The sequence below is a fragment of the Phyllobates terribilis genome, unplaced genomic scaffold (assembly GCF_046119375.1).
Source record: "Phyllobates terribilis strain yellow unplaced genomic scaffold, ASM4611937v1 Scaffold_11__3_contigs__length_659146591, whole genome shotgun sequence".
NCBI classification, from domain to species: domain Eukaryota; kingdom Metazoa; phylum Chordata; class Amphibia; order Anura; family Dendrobatidae; genus Phyllobates; species Phyllobates terribilis.
Window position 1 is genome coordinate 560,669,440 of NW_027362771.1, and position 15,978 is coordinate 560,685,417.

The 15,978-nt window shown below is 45.3% G+C and overlaps 1 long non-coding RNA gene across 1 annotated transcript in view; it reads right to left on the reverse strand.

Annotated features, from left to right (window-relative positions):
• LOC141166909 (uncharacterized) overlaps positions 1–15,978 on the reverse strand; it is a 344,660-nt gene that overhangs the window by 222,199 nt on the left and 106,483 nt on the right. Inside the window, exon 2 of the long non-coding RNA XR_012251359.1 lies at positions 7,887–8,035. This is a non-coding gene — a long non-coding RNA (uncharacterized lncRNA). The remainder of the gene's footprint in view (positions 1–7,886; positions 8,036–15,978) is intronic.

The following is a 15,978-nucleotide window of genomic DNA, read 5'->3' on the forward strand; positions in this document are numbered from 1 at the left end:
CAGGAGGGAGAAAACCCAGCGTGAAGTCGGTCTAGAGAGGAACATAAGAAAGCGGGGTTTCGTCAGGTGCTCCTAACCTAGGAGGAAGAGCTGAATCCCCGGTCTGGTGAAATCAGCGCGACGTGGGAGGCTGGCACCCGCGCAGTGTATCAGTGGAACGTACATGACAACTGTGAGTAAAGACTCGGATGACTGCACCCCACTGCCTCCGTCCATTATTTCAGCTGTGCCATCACTACCACCTGCACTACAAGCCCCAGAATCACCAACCACCATCAAACTCCACACTGCCCCGGGGGCCCGCTCCACCTGTGGGGAGCAGAAACACTTCAGCTGCCATCCCATCACCCCCCGGAGGTCTGCAGCAGCACTGGTAAACCTTACCAGGTACCACAGGGGGCGTCACAAACTATTTATTTTATTTTTCCTATCCAAGTTACAATCCCCCTTTTTGGTTGATCGCCCTGGACCACGGGCTGGGCCAGCCACTGTGACATACCCCCCCAGCATCCATAGGCCCGGCTGCTGAGAACCCCATTGCCCCAGGGGTGCGTCATATCAATGGAGTCACGACCCCTGCTGGTGGGGCGGCCGCTCCGGCCTGAGCGGCGCTGGGCGCAAGTTCAGCATCGGGAGCGTTATCCGGTGCTCCGGCGGCTTGCTGGTCGTCAGCCATGGTTGCGCCCCCCTAGTGAACCGTAGCCTACCTCCTGTTTCTTTAATCGGGTAGGCCACAGCTCCGCAGACGACGGTCTCCTTCCAGGACCTGACGCTTCCAGGTGCTGCGTCAGAGCGCGAGGCGGGGCTTGAGCTTTGCGCACTTCTAGCAGTCATGCCTCTCCGATTCCCGCGGTTAGGCCCCTCTTCTTCACACGCGGCGACGCGGTAATGGCGGCGATGTTCACCACAGTTAAAAACACGGGCACGAAATCCTGTTCGTGACGCCAGAAGTTGACGCGCCCCCAGGGCAGTGGGGTACTCGGAGTCCCAGCCGATAGATGCTGGGGGAAAGGGATATGTCACAGTGGCTGACCCAGTCCGTGACCCAGGGCGGTCAACTAAAAGGGGGAAAAGTTTATATGGGGTTTATAGTTCGATCGTGACGCCACCTGTGGTTTCTGGTAATTTGTACCAGCGCTGCTGCAGACCTCTGAAGCAGTTGATAAGGCAGCTGGGATGGAACAGCTCCCCACAGGTGGAGCGGGCCTCAGGGCAGGGTAGAGTTTGATGGTGGGTGGTGATGCTGGGACCTGTAGTGCAGGCGGAATGGCGCAGCAGGAGTAACTGACGGAGACAGGGGATTCGCTTCAATACCTTTACTGGTGCGGATGTCAGGTACGGTCCAGAGTACTCAGTAGGATGGGCGCACTTCAGGACTTCTCCCTAGTGAGCAGGTATAAGGCCTCCTGGTCCGTGTCTGCTTCTCTGTATGCTCCTGGCCAGCCTGCAACTGGGCCTAGCTTATGTGTCGTGCTGTTCCTTCACCTGTCGCTTGGTAGTAGGACCTTCGGCTGGAAACCACTATCCCTGGTAACGCTGGGGCCTTTGTGGTTCCTGATCCTGTTAAGGGTTTAGCTTCAGGTCGGCCAGGGACTTGGAGTCCTCCTGGTATGCCGGTGATCCCTACTGGGTATAAAGGACCCTGTAGGCGCGGACCCGGTGTCTGGTTTGTATATTCGGGGTGAGCCTATGATGCTCCTCTGCCCCCTCAACTCCTCTCTCCTCTCCTCCTCGCCGTCGGCCACACTCGGGGCCCTCAGAACACAGCAGCAGACGTGCTGCGTCTTCGCTGCTCTCAGCGGCAGCACGCTCTCAGACTCTCTGACTCTGTCTGACTGACTGAACTGCCAGGCTCCACCCTCCATATATATATATCCCTAATGGGCTCTCTCTGGTGGTATGAGGTGGAAGGGTGGAGGTGTTTGTATGTAGTGAGGGCCTCTTGAGGAGAAGTCCATCCATGCACCCTGGGTCCTGTGGTACCTGTGAACAGCAGGGTGCCACATATACATCATCTCCTGACCTCACCCCTGAATTATTACAAAACACCAGTGATTGTCTTTCCACCATCTCTATTATTATGTCCTCCCTCTATCTGAAACTGAATCCGTCAAAAACTGAACTTCTTGTGTTTCCTCCCTCCACTAACCTACCTATGCCCAACATTGCCATCTCCGTGTGTGGCTCCATCATTACCTTTCCAGCAACAAGCCCACTGTCTTGGGGGTTATACTTGATTCAGATCTTTCCTTCTCTCCCCAGATCCAATCACTCGCCCACCCATGTCATTTACATCTCAAAAACATTTCTAGAATTTAACCTTTTATTACCTTTGACTCTGCAAAAACTCTTACTGTCGCTCTGATTCATTCTCGTCTGGACTACTCTACTAAGCGGTCTCCCTCTTACTAAACTTTCCCCTCTCCAATCCATCCTAAATGCAGCAGCCAGGATCATATTCCTCGCCAACCGCTACACCGATGCCTCAACCCTGTGCCAGTCATTGCACTGGTTACCCTTCCGCTACAGCATTCAATATAGTCTCATCACCCTCACCCACAAAGCGCTCCATGCTTCAGCACCGCCTTACATCTCCTCTCTCGTCTCAGTCTACCAGCTTACCTTGCCCTCAGTTCTGCTAATGACTAAGATTAACATCCTCAATAATCCGGACCTCCCACTCTTCGTTTAATCCCCAATACCCACAGTTTTAAGCGTGCCCTAAAACCACAATTCTTTAGCCTGGCCTATCGCCCCACCTCCCTTATCTAACTATCCCTTTTTTTTCCCCCATACAAAATTTGCTTCCAAACCAGGTCCCTCGTATCATCTGTTTATTCACCTCCATGTACTTAATAAACTTATGTGTCTGTTCCTGTTCACATACTGGTTGGTAACTGGTTCATTTAGCATTAAGTGATTACCATTTTTATTACATTGATGATTGACCATACAATACAAGCAATTGTTACCATCCACCTTTCGTGTCTCCCCTATTTCCTCATAGATTGTAAGTTTGCGAGCAGGGTTCTCACTCCTCCTGGTATCTGATTTATGTGATTATTGTTATTCTGTAATGTCTTTTATTGTCTGTACAAGTCTCCTCTAAAATGTAAAGTGCTGCGGAATATGTTGGAGCTATAGAAATAAAAATTATTATTATTATTAAATGAAACAGGATGTGTCTGATCATGTCTCACACATCACATGGACAGATAAGGTAGTAAAATGTTATAATTGAATTTACCGGTGAATGTATTTTTCACCTTTGAAAGCAATGCAAAAGTGCAAAAACGCTACGCATGAACATAGCCCAAGGTGTGGAGGAGTATTTTTGTTCTTAGTTATTTATTTTGCCTTATATACAAGTCATTACCTTGGAAGGAATGATTCTTGACATTTTTTCCAGGAAAATCCATTTTGGCTTAGTTTTTGTATGTTTTATTGTCAGTCCGTAAAAGTGGAGTAATACTCTGACAACATTGTTCACTTCAGTGACCTGGGAGTCAGAGATGCTTCTGGGGGTCTTCCCCATGCTGTTCTCATGTCATTTGAGCACTGTTTCCATGGATTTGGCCAATTTATAGGCCCCCTCCAGACCTCCGGGGGGAAGAGGGGCCAGAAAAATGCTTGTTTTTCCCAATGACTTACAATGGGCTCGTTGCTCGAGTCGAGCACCCGAGCATTACAATTTGCTGGACCCGAGCAATGAGTACATTACATCTGCATTTGACATTTTATTACACACCTACAGCTCCTTAAGGTGACTAAACAGGCAAACAGAATTCATCATCTTTCCACCATCTCATTCATCCCCCCCACCTGACCTATCTATCGACGTCAATGGCTGTTCACTCTCCCCAGTCCCCCAAGCTCGCTGCCTTGGGGTAACCCTGGACTCTGATCTCTCCTTCAAACCACATATCCAAGCCCTTTCCACTTCCTGCCGACTCCAACTCAAAAATATCTCCCGGATCCGCACATTCCTCAACCAAGAATCTGCAAAAACAATAGTGCACGCCCTCATCATCTCCTGCCTCGACTACTTCAACCTCCTGCTCTGTGGTCTCCCCTCTAACACCCTCGCACCCCTCCAATCTATCCTAAATTCTGCTGCCCGACTAATCCACCTGTCCCCCCGCTATTCCCCAGCCTCTCCTCTCTGTCAATCCCTTCACTGGCTCCCCATTGCCTAGAGACTCCAGTTCAAAACCCTAACCATGACATACAAAGCCATCCACAACCTGTCTCCTCCATACATCTATGACCTAATCTCCCGGTACCTACCTGCACGCAACCTCCGATCCTCACAAGATCTCTTTCTCTTCCCCTCTTATCTACTCTTCCCACAATCGCATACAAGATTTCTCCCGTGCGTCCCCCCTACTCTGGAACTCTCTACCCCAACACATCAAACTCTCGCCTACCGTGGAAACCTACAACCTGCAGTAACCCTCGCTCCACCATACCGCTCCATGACCAGCTCTACCCTCACCTACTGTATCCTCACCCATCCCTTGTAGATTGTGAGCCCTCACGGGCAGGGTCATCGCTCCTCCTGTACCAGTCGCCGTCACATTTTGTTAAAGATCATTGTGATTGTTTATGTATGTATACCCCTTTTTTCACATGTAAAGCGCCATGGAATAAATGGCGCTATAATAATGAATAATAATAATTAGCAAATTATCTTATGGGAAGTACAAACTAAGGTCACCGCCAAAAGACGATCCCAGTATGTAGTATGACAATGGACACTACTGCAAAAGGTGATTTTTTCAGAGGAATTCTTTAAAAATATTGTTGCACCCATCTATAAAACATTATTTGTGTTCATTTCACCTCCATACATAGGCTGCTATATTAAGTTTATCTTTCACCTTAGACAGCTATCTCTGCCAACTCCTGCTATTATCCTGCAGATATTGGGTTAATCTGCAGGTTAATAGTGTTATGAAGGTGCCCGGCCACTGGACTTAACGTGCTGCTATCGGGAGAAAAATGCTTTCAGTTATGCAGGTGTGTCGGTGCAGCTTCAGTCACACAGCTCGGCTGTAAGCCCACTCAGGACTGAGGGACAGCACAATCAGCAGTGCAAAGTCGGCTGTCAGTCAAAGTGCTAGGACATATTTACAGCCGCCGCCCATAGTATACTGAGTGGTGTGACTGAAGCTGCGTCGTCACACCTGCATGACTGAAAGCCGGTGGCTTCCAGGAAAAATAAAGTTAATTTCCTCCAGGTAAGCGCACTTTCAGTACTGCAACCGTGCACCTTCATAACACTATTAACCTGCAGATTAACCCTATATCTGCAGGTTAATAGTCAGACCTGACAGGTTTCCTCAGAAGTCAGTTCTTTGTGTTGTATATATTTTATTATTTTATTTTTTGTCAATGTATTTTTTTTATAGCAGGATCCCCTGCTGGCTATTTTAGATTCATACTTCCTGTCTTTTAAGGAAGAGTTTCTTTATCATCAAAGGAAGGATTTCAATGACAAATAACACCTGTATACACCACTGATAACACAGAATCTACCAATCACTATTGATGATATCACAGCTGACCCTTCCTTGCATATGGTGATTACATGCTTCAATACAAAAAGTAGGGTGAGAGTCTGTTCATTGCTGCTAATGTACAGTACATGTGGATTTCCTGAAACAACAGGAAGTTAGAGTCTAAAAAAGCCCCAGTGGTCAGTGTGAAAATTACTACATTTCTAATGTTTCTTTTCATTTAAATTGTGAGATGCCAAAAAAATAAAGAAAAAATACATTTAGTGTAAAATCGAAATTTAAACATAAATGTCATTTTCTAAAGATAACTTTCTTTTAAAAGACTTGAATACTCATTTCCTGGGGATGAGCTGACGGACTCCCTACCTAGGACAAGATGGCAGAAGTAGGATTTCCCTTTAAGTAATATGTACTTGAATCAAATCATCTGATGAAATTACTTTATTGCTGACTTCAAGCTTTTATATAAAGTCATACGCCAAGGACAAGTGACTTCCTAAAAAATCTGGAAAGTTAGAAATTCTTGACTGAGGTTAGTGAAGAGATCTGTGGTGAGCTCCGACTTGTTGACCATCTGACTAGAATAAATGCGATAATACAATGACCTTTCTGGGCAAACCCAATGTGATATCCAAGGACTGGGGCCAGAAAATGTGATGATCACATTTTACAGTTTATTAAAATGGTTAATTAGTTTAGAAAACCCATTTCCATTCAGAATCTGTTTAATTAGAACATTAAAATTAGGACTGGCCACCAATTCTTGGTATGAGACACCAATCCAGAGTATGCAGCACTTTCATGGATGCCGCATTGCCTTCATTGACTATATCAGCAAAGAGACTCATGTGGAAGAGCAGTGGCGCCTCCAATATACTTGGATCTCAGCTGTTAAGCCCCTTTATGATGCTGTCAATCAAACATTACTGGGTATTAGCAGAATTATATTTTTGTTTAGTTGCTTCCTAAAAGCAAATTTAATTAAGAATTGTTCAACTGTTTTACCTCTGTAGAGTATGTAAGTCCTTTAACTAGTGGAGTGCTCTTCAAAAATGTTACAAATCCTTCAGAGTTTCTGGTCCTGGTACTGGCAGCTCTTCCTTTCCCTTCTATCAGTGTTAAAGATAGCAGCTGCAAGGGGGTTATACACAGATCTCCACAACAGAGAGAAAGTATCTCAGAAGACACAGACTAATAACAGATTAAAGATAAAGATAAAAGTACATGCAGAAGAAAGTATGGTATTAGAGCTGTGCTTATACATGAAGGCAACTGAAGACAGCAGCACTCTGGATACACACAGAGCTCACATCCAGCCTGTATTACAGAGGGAGACACTCCTACAAGAATAAAACTGTGAAACTTGTACCATGTTACAATCTATATATTAGAGAGTCTAAAAATGAATGAAGATTGCAGCTTGAAAACAAGTTTTATTTTATTTTATAAACTAAAGGTAACCACTAATATGAGTACAAATCTATGTCAAAAGTGAACCTCTTAAAGCTTTTTTGCCTCTGACAGTTCCTTACAATGGACCTCTCCTAAAGTATTGAAAGAGGTTGTTTAGGTCTTGTATATTGATGAACCATTCTTAGGATAGGTTATCAACATCCTATACCCATGGCCATCTGTATGGACCCAGACCACCAAGCTCCTCACACTGTGTAGTGACCATTCTCAGGTACTGAGGCTTTCTATGAATAGGTCAGCAATGTCCTAGCCCTGGACAACCTGTTTAAGTTAAGCTATCAGATCCTACACGCGCCGTCCCATTCCATTTCCATGTTGTGCTTCTGTATAAATCCGCAATCATGGATTTTTGCATTGAAGGTGTTACCTGTTTGTTTGTTTGGAGGGTGTGGGGGTACACCTGTCTACACAGTGCACACCGGTGCCCCGCCAAGTGCAATATGTTGTACATAAAATGTTATTGTATTTGGAAAAGTAACACAGGTAATTGCTTTAATCTTTTTCTAATTAAGCTGTATGCCTAAAATAGATGCAATTAAAATTATTATTTTTATGTTCCCTGACATTACATTTGTTTTTTTGGGGGAACTTGAATCCCACATCTTGTACAAATGGGAAATGCGAAATACAATGCGGTTATCTGAATTGTCCACAGGAATTTAGTAAATGATACGTTGGATATCATCCAATTATTATTATTATTATTAAACCTTCTCATGGGGTCAGTTTTGGTTTCTATGGGCATTAGTTGTGATGAGGAACCAAGGCGCCAAGATACTGGGCCGGTAAATAACTCTCCTATCTTGTGTTCATCTTTGACATAAAAAAAAATAAATAAATAACTTAAATACAAAATTATTATTCCATCATGTACAAGTCTGTGTACATCCAAACCTGCCAGAGTTCTGCTGTCTCCATCTATTTCCAATTCATCACCAATATTTGGTTGACTGTTGGCCAGCACGTAACATCCTTCGTCAATCAGCATTTTCTGTATTCCCACCCTTGTATTTCCTGGTCTGTAAATCTTGAGGTTTGCCCTCCTGTTTGCAGAGAAAGAAAAATAAAAATCTTCATGGTTGCAGGTAATAATAGAACTCAAACTTTTTGAAGAAGACATTTTGGGTACTGTAAAAAGAACTGAAGTTCATAACCATAATTTATCCACCTGAGAAAATAAAGAAAATGCAAATGGAAACAACCTATCAAGAATATGAAGAAAATCCAACCAGTAGACTTAAAATATGTTAAAAGATATGTATGCATAGTAGGAATTCACGCTCTCAGTAGACACTAGGTAGCATTTATACAGGCAATGCAATTTGATCCAAACGTGCAATTTTATTGCTTTCATAAAACTTCAAGGGATTCAAAACCAAAAACACCCTGTTATGGCACAAAGGTATCACAGCAAATAAACACTCCTTTCTCCCGTAGCAAACCTCATACATAGAAAAGGCCCAATCCCATCAGTCTCAGTATCCCCTTCAGCCTGAGTTCCAGCGCCAAGCAGAAGTGTTCAACTTTATGTCCCGTAAACAGGCTGCGGCATCCACACATTTCTCTTTAGCTCTAGCACACAGACTGCTCAGCTTTCCTAGCTGACCCATGCAGTCTCTATTCAGACTCTATGGCATGTCTCTCTCCCAGCTACAGCTCACATTTTGACTAGTCACTCACCAGCAGCACACTAATCTCTGCTCAACATCTAGCAGACTGATATCTAGTGAACACATACCCTGGTTTTGAGTAAAAAGCTAGCCATGTGCATTTAATCAACCCTGCGGAGCCAGAACTTTACCCGGTCCTACCTTGCTCTGCTACAGCATCTATTACACAAGTCTTGAAATAGGATTTATTACTTTTGTAAAAGCCCCCATACACATTAGATGTCACAGGGAATATATTTTTTTGAATTTTACATAGTACTGTTAAGAAGGGGCTATCTAGTAGTGGACAACACCTTTAATTTATTAATATATTTTAAAAATCTGCTATATTCCTACGGTGATGCATTCCCTTTACATGACTTTTATCTTACATCAGTCCATAATATCTTATTATTCCCTTTAGGATATTAAGATGATAATTTACTGATCACTGAGAGTCTAATCACTAGGATCCCCAGAGAATGGAGCTGTGAAGTCCTGTCCTGAAAGCAGAGGAGGTACTCCTGTCTCATTTAGTTTATGTGGGACTGACGGAAATAGCAAGGTGCTATATTCAGCTATTACCAGCAGGCCCATACTGTAGATAATGAGTGGGGCAGAGTTCGAGCAGGAGAAACTACTGCATTTAAGACAGGGCTTCAGAGCTCCAATGTCTGGGGGCCCCATTGTTACTGGAGTACAATTGAGCAAAACATGTTGTGACATTTCAAAAAGGCTAAAACATCTGGTTAAGGAAAACTGTGCTATTGCTCAACAAAAAAACAAAAAACCTGATGAAATCAAGTCAAGTTACTGTAACGTAAATAAATAATAACATAAAAGTCACTATTAGAACCATTATTACTCCAGATGCAAGGCACAAACACAATAATGAACCAGGGTCTATGTACATACAGTAAAAGCAATATTCGGGAAGTGGGGTGGAGAGAGTCAGCTCACCAATTAATGGCACACTTAATCCTGTAGCAGTAAATAACGCATGGACACACCCAAGTCCAAGCTCCAACAAGTTGATCAGAAAAAATTTAAGTTCAGCGTAATAAAAACATATAAAACTTCACATTTGTTAAGGATGTTTAAAAAACAATGAATTCATCAATAGTAAGAAACCAATCCACATAGAAACGGCTAACCTACTCGTTTCGGCGCCAAAACACGTAGGTCAGTAGTAGTTTCTATGTGGATTGGTTTCTTACTATGGATGAATCCTTTTATTAACAAATTAGTATGAATCCTACATGTCTAAGCTTGTCATTATCAGCAGTAGACATAACAGTATGGTGGGACTGTACTTGTGCACAACTGAAATTGATGGAACCTTCTGAAGTTGGTATCCACCAGTATACTTCATTTTTGAGGACCAGTGTTGGATTTCATGGACGTTGTTCATATCGACAGTCAATCTAAGAGAGTTCTGGCTAATATGATTCCCTAAACAGTCCAAAACAGTCCAATAGTATTATAAAAAATTCCTGTGTAGAATAGCTGTACTCAGCTATCTCCATCAGTCCCTCAGATAATGAATGTTGCAGTAGTGGACATTCTTAACCAGTCCGCCAATCAACCGATGGATACCGGATTCTAGTACAAGTGATTAGGGTAAATGCCAGCAGTGGGACCTCCACCAAGCATGTCATTAAAGAAGCACTCCCACTAACTTTTTTATTCATGAAATGTGTGTGGTCATGCATATAATGTAGTGTAAGGGTATTAACATACTCACCTTCCGCTGCTTTCTCCAGTCTCCAGCGACGCTCTTCTCTGCTTCACTGTCACCTAAATTCCAACTAGCTGGCTTGTTCTATGCGCTATGCATGACCCAGAAGACTATATTACAGTGAAAACCTATGGAGCCTTATCCTGACGCTGCATAGGCTTTCATTTCATTTCTTTTTTTGTGTAATCACCTTTTTGAGGTTGAAGACCGGGTAATTCTTTAGGACTTTAGGGCTCCCTTACTTGGGGCCCCAGCTGTCAGACCACCATTACTGAAGTTAACCACATGTCTCGATGACTTTTGCGGCAATGCTTCATTGCTGGCTGTAATGTCACTACACTACAATGTATTATAATCTCATTTATCGTGTCACGCCAACAGCTATCATCATGTGTTTCTATTAGCGTGGTGACATTTTGTTATCTTCTGTGAAGATCACAAGGATTTATATATGGGACCTCTGCCAGGGCTCAAATTTCAAGGTGGGGAGAAAACTTTATAGGTGCTTGCAGTAAAAAAACAGGACTTGCACTGTTCTAGGTGTCCCTGTGTTTATTAATGGTCCAAATACATGTACCGCCTACAGTTTTAAAATATTGTAGAAGTCTATGATCACACACTGGAATTCAACTTTGGAAAACACTTCATGGAGACACATACCACAAGCTGAGAACCTATTCATGCCGTGACCCCACCTGACCACACCAATGTGAAATTAATCTGACCTTTGCTATTGGACCCCATGATTTCTATCAATACCCGTCTATTGGCAATAGAGGTCTCTGCTTCTTAAAAGTTATGCTGTACTGAGAATTCATTACTGTAGTATTAGAGTTAGGACTCATGCACATACTGTAATTCCACTGGGGTTGGTTAGGTCGTCAGTACACCAGGTACACTCCCAAGGTCATGGGACTCTTCTGCGGTTGTTTTGCTGTGCTTGATGCCAGGAGAGGGGTAGGCAGGGTAGGCACCCTCCCAGGGCACTACTTCCTGCTTCCCTGAGTGGGCGCATTTTAGGAAAAAAAAAGTGACATTGTTGAACGCTTGCAGCCACCTGGCACTTTCATCTGGCTGCAGGCATTCAGCACACTTATGGCCGGGGCGCAGGCACACAGGTGAGCAATAACAGTCACTGACACTGCTCACCCCTCTCTCTGCCTATGCCCAGGCTGTTGCTGCCACCCTGCACTCAATTTTATTTTGCGTCTAACTATTTTGCTATCTATCTCCCAGGACAGGAACAGAGGAGCTGTAAGTGTGGCGCCCCTGAGGGTTCAGTCGCCACAGAGGTACTGCACATCACCCAGAGGTGTGGCATCTCCTTCTCTCAGGTAAGGATGGAGTACTGCCCGGGACCCCAACACCTGCACTCAACACTACACTACTCCAGGCCGGCTGGAAGGGCATTATGCACTTCTTTTGCTGCCCCGTCCCTGGCTGGAGTGGGGGGAACCAAAAGTGAGGGGGAACCAGTAGTGGGTGTGGGTAGAGGACGCAGACCAGGGGAGCACTTGAATAGGATATATATATATAGGGAAGCCATTTTTTAGGGAGTAAAAAACAGAGTGAGTAGTAAGTCAGAGGAGCAGGGGCTTTTCAGGAGCTCTGCTCGGGAGGCAGGCTCGGCCTGTCATGTCTCAGGCCGAGAGAGGAGTGGGAGCAAGGGAGGAATGCTCCAGGAACTGAAGGGATCCCAGGGGGTACGGTGAGGGCAGGACGGCACCCGTACGCCCGAATCTGCCGAGTGTCAGAGGGATCAGGCCGCAAGAAGGTAACCGGTCCCTGGACTAGCCGAGTTACTTCAAGTCTCGGCTGGAAAACCGGAGGCTTCTGCACTTTCAAGGTGCAGTTGCCACAAAACGCACCTAAGCCGCCGAAAAGGGCACCAAGCAAGGTCCGGGAACTTCAAGTTGCCCAGAGGGATCTCCAGGTACCCGATCGGGACTTTGTGTGGCGGGGCACAGGGCAGGAGGGAGAAGACCCAGCGCGGGAAGTCGGCTAAGAAAGGAACATACAAAGAGAGGTCCCGTTAAATGCTTCTGATATACTTGAGGGAGTGCTGAACCCCTGCCTGGTAAACGCAGCGCAACGTGGGAGGCTGAGACCTGTACAGTGCCACCTGAGGAACCTAAAGAACTGTGAGTAAACTTGGATGACTGCACCCCACTGTTTCTGTCAGTTATTTCCGCCATGCTATCGCTCCTGCCCTACCACGCCCAGCATTACCATCTGCACCTACACTGCCCTGGAGCAGTGCTCTGCCTGTGGAGAGCCGCACCAACCCAGCTGCCCTAACATCTGATCCAGAGGTCTGCAGCAGCGCCGGTACCCATTACCGGGAACCACAGGTGGCGTCATGAGACAAAACTGTTATTCATCCCTTCAAGTGACAAAACCCCTTTTAAAGAGTGACCCCAGGGTACGGGCCAGGGAGCCGACTGCCGTGACATCCCAAGAAGGTAAAGGCCCGGGTACCTACTTCCCCCCATATCCCCCTGGGCGAGTCATAAGCAACTCTCTGCTCTGCCGGGAACCCCATCAGCATGCAGGCCATTTCCAACCTGCAGGGGACACCTGACAGCTCGGTGTAGTGACATCATTGCGCCGTCCAGCGCCTACTGTTGTACTTGATAGAAGAGGAGACGGAGGATGTATTGGATGGGGGTTATGGAGAATGGGGGCTATCATAAGGGCTGGCCGTGGAGACATAAGAGGGGCCCACTGTGAATCCATTAGAGGGTTGGCTGTGGGAACATATGAGGGGCTGGCTTTAGGGACATAAGAGCGCCTAGCTGTAGGGACATAAGAGGGGCTGGCTGTGGGGACATAAGAGGGGCTGGCTGTGGGTACATAAGAAGAGGGGCTGACTGTGGGAACATTTGAGGGGCTGGCTGTGGGGATATAAGAGGGGCTGGCTATGAAGACATAAGAAGGGCCAGCTGTGGGGACATAAGAGGGGCTGACTGTGGGGACATGTCAAGAGTGGCTGACTGTGGGGGCTATCACAAGAGGGGTTGTGTGGGATATCATATTATATAGGAGACAGTGGGGAACATTATACCTGGGCTATTCCTTGGGTCTGACATTTAAAATATAGGATGAATATCGCTATTTCTCCCTGGTATTGTGCAAATGGTCCACAAACAATGAATGATTCTATATCTAACTTTGAAGACACTCTCCCTGTTGAGACTCACTTCTAAAGAACACCACTTTTTTTTGCTTTTCCTGGTATTTTTTGGTGAAAAGGTAACAATTCTAGTGAAAGTGGTTATCAGAACTTGTCACCTGATCCATTAGAAAGGGGGTCCTGTTACGGTAGTGACGCACCCCCTTGGACCGTGGGGTACTTGCCAACGGGTCGGTCGGTTCCTTGGGATAGTCACGGGGGTGTGACCAGGTCCGGGGGGCCCTAGGCGGTCAATAAAAAGGACAGTTTATTTAGGGGAAAAGTTTCGCGATGCCACCAGTGGTATGCAGCTATAAGTGGCCGCCGCTGCTGAAAGAGACCGCCGGGGCCGTTGGTGACGCAGCTGGGATGGATTTGCTCCCCACTGGTAGAGCGGGGCCCCAGGGCTACCGGTACAATTTATGTAGGGGATTGTGGATGTTGGGGTGCAGGACTGAGGGTGCAGTAATGACCAGACGACACAGGAATGGCGGTTTCTTCTACCTTTACTTGATCTTTGATGGTGCAGACCGGGGCACTGATCACAGAAGGTAATGGAGATCCGGGCGGCCTAGAAGCAATTTGGGGATCCACCTCGCCAGGTGGAGTTGTAGGCCTTCCTGCTGCACTGTCTTCTTTGGCCCTGCTGCCTAAAGCTATGCTGCGGCCCGCTTTCCTGAGTGATCATTAAATCCTAGCCCGTATGGCAGGCAGCTCAAGCCTTTTACAGGTGTCGCTCCTTCGTGGTGGCTCTGGGCTCTAGTATGCTGCTGAGCCGCCGGGTGTTTGGTGGGGCCAGGAGACCTGCAGTCTCCTGCCCTCCGGATTTAGCTGCCGGGACTTCAGTACCCGAGCAACCACGGACTCCAGTGTCCGGTTTCTGGTGCTTTTCTCTGGGGCGAGCTTGGCCACAACTCCCCTCCCCAGGTTCTCCCTCGTCGCTCTCCCGTCTCCAACTGACTTTTCTCACTCCAACTGACTCTCCTAACCCCCGCCTCCGGGCTCCAATTTAAAGGTGAAGCTCCCCTGAAACCGGGTTAGAGCTCCCCCTTCTGGTCTGGAGCCAGGAAATATGTTGGATGCTGTTGTTACCTGGTAAGGGGACCCCTCCTTACTTCCAGGCATGGCATCACGCACTGTGAGGGAGGCAATGCCAATGTGGCAACTGGACTCCTGGGGTGCCACAGTAGTCTCTGACCCTTTCCTTACTTGAGGGTTCCTGAGCAAAGTGTCTGAATACTTATGACCATGTGATATTTCAGTTTTTCTTTTTTAATAAATTTGCAAAAAAAAAATTTTTCAGTCAAGATGGGGTACAGAGTGTACTTTAATGAGAAAAAAATGAGCTTTTTAGAATTTACCAAATGGCTGCAATGAAACAAAGAGTGAAAAATTGAAAGGGGTCTGAATACTTTCCGTACCCACTGTATATACAGTACAGACCAAAAGTTTGGACACACCTTCTCATTTAAAGATTTTTCTGTATTTTCATGAGTATGAAAATTGTACATTCACACTGAAGGCATCAAAACTAGAATGCCAAGAGTGTGCAAAGCAGTCATCAAAGCAAAAGGTGGCTACTTTGAAGAACCTAGAATTTAAGACATATTTTCAGTTGTTTCACACTTTTTTGTTAAGTATATAATTCCACATGTGTTAATTCATAGTTTTGATGCCTTCAGTGTGAATGTACAATTTTCATAGTCATGAAAATACAGAAAAATCTTTAAATGAGAAGGTGTGTCCAAACTTTTGGTCTGTACTGTATATATATTTATTTAACTAAATATACTCTTGTCATGTGCACCTTCCATCATCCCAAATCAAAGTGGAAATGTCTCCCATGCCCACACAGTCTATTCTTGATATGGATGTGAAAAACTATTTTAGGACTTACTGTACTATTGACATATGAGTGTCTTCTCTATTGCATAAGAACTTCCTGATCTTCTGACTGTCTCACTAGAAGTGGTTTTAATCTTTTATTGAAATTTTATTACAAAATATCACAGCAAACAAAAAGGAGACATAAAACAAATAATATCGGACATTGCATATACACGGCCGGCTGAGACCACATGGTAATTCACATTATAAAAACTGCTTATTCGCTGACGTGTGCTACAAAATGTGTATGTTGCCCCTTTGTATGGTTCTGAAGTCTCCCTGTCATTTACTACCTTAAGCCATAAAGAGTAACTAAACAGCAGTTTTTATATGTTGTACCTCTGAGGACTTTTGGGCAATCATGGGGCTCTCAGAGTGTGAACCCCCACCAATTAAAATGCCTGCAATATTTAAAAAAAAATTCTGAAGGTTTAGTTTCTCTTTAACATCATGTTGGTAAGAAAAGACTTCCAAAACTTAGGCTTATTATGTGCTGCAGTAAGCTGGTATGATGTTACGTGCCGCAGTAAATTAATGTAA